This window comes from Silurus aristotelis (assembly GCF_946808225.1).
Source record: "Silurus aristotelis genome assembly, chromosome: 22".
Taxonomy (NCBI): domain Eukaryota; kingdom Metazoa; phylum Chordata; class Actinopteri; order Siluriformes; family Siluridae; genus Silurus; species Silurus aristotelis.
Window position 1 is genome coordinate 6,929,761 of NC_139595.1, and position 1,010 is coordinate 6,930,770.

Sequence of the window (1,010 nt, forward strand, 5' to 3'; positions counted from 1 at the left end):
AGCTGGGAACGAAAGTGACGTTAATAGACCCTACCGTTCTTCTTTCTTATATAAAAAAAATTATGTTCTTGTTTACAGTTTAAATATTATATTCCTTTCGATATATGGATTTTCTTTTACAATGTGTACACAGTTTATTTTGTTATATTGATATTATCACTATTTTGCTCCTTTGCTTATTTTATTCTTAATCTAATCTCCTTTTTTTTTTTTTTTTTACTTATCGGTTTTAAAGTTTTGTATTTAAAATTTGTGCTTTTTTTTATTTTATTACAATGTTCTGTTTTCGTTTAAAATAGAAAGGCACCGCTTCACATACAGTATTTCTAAGAGCTGTGCATTTATCATTACCACCATTAGGTGGTGCCATTCTGCAAGTCTACATAGAACCCTAGACGTTTGTACGACCTGCGCGAGATACATTGCCAGTCGCTTCATTATTAACCATCTAAATTAATATGTATATTGGGGATGTGGTTAATAATGAAACGACTGGCAATGTATCCCGCGCAGGTCATTCAAACATCTAGGGTTCTATGTAGACTTGAGGTATGGCACCACCTAATGGTGGTAATGATAAATTATACATTACCATACGATAGTAAAAACATGAAGCAGCTACTGATGCGTTGCGATACGATTCAACCTTATTACAATGCAGTGCGATCCGATTTCGATTTGATTTAACACAATACGATTCAATGCAATACGACGCAATGCAAAAATATGATTTCTATGGTAAAATGTTATTTTTATGGTTCAGAAAGACAGCAAATCATTTTTCTGTATACTGACTGCCAATGCATGGCTTTTTCACAAACAGGCCTTTGTTGTGCAAAAAAAAAAGATTAAATAAAAGCAGATGTTATTTTCCTGTTTTGTCTCCAGGAAGTTGAAGCTCTACCTCTGCCATGTTAATCTGTATTCTATGTGACTCTCAGGACACGCCTCTGTCTCTGTAGTGTTGTGATGGGTCATATTCATATCAAATATTGGTCACAAATTATTGG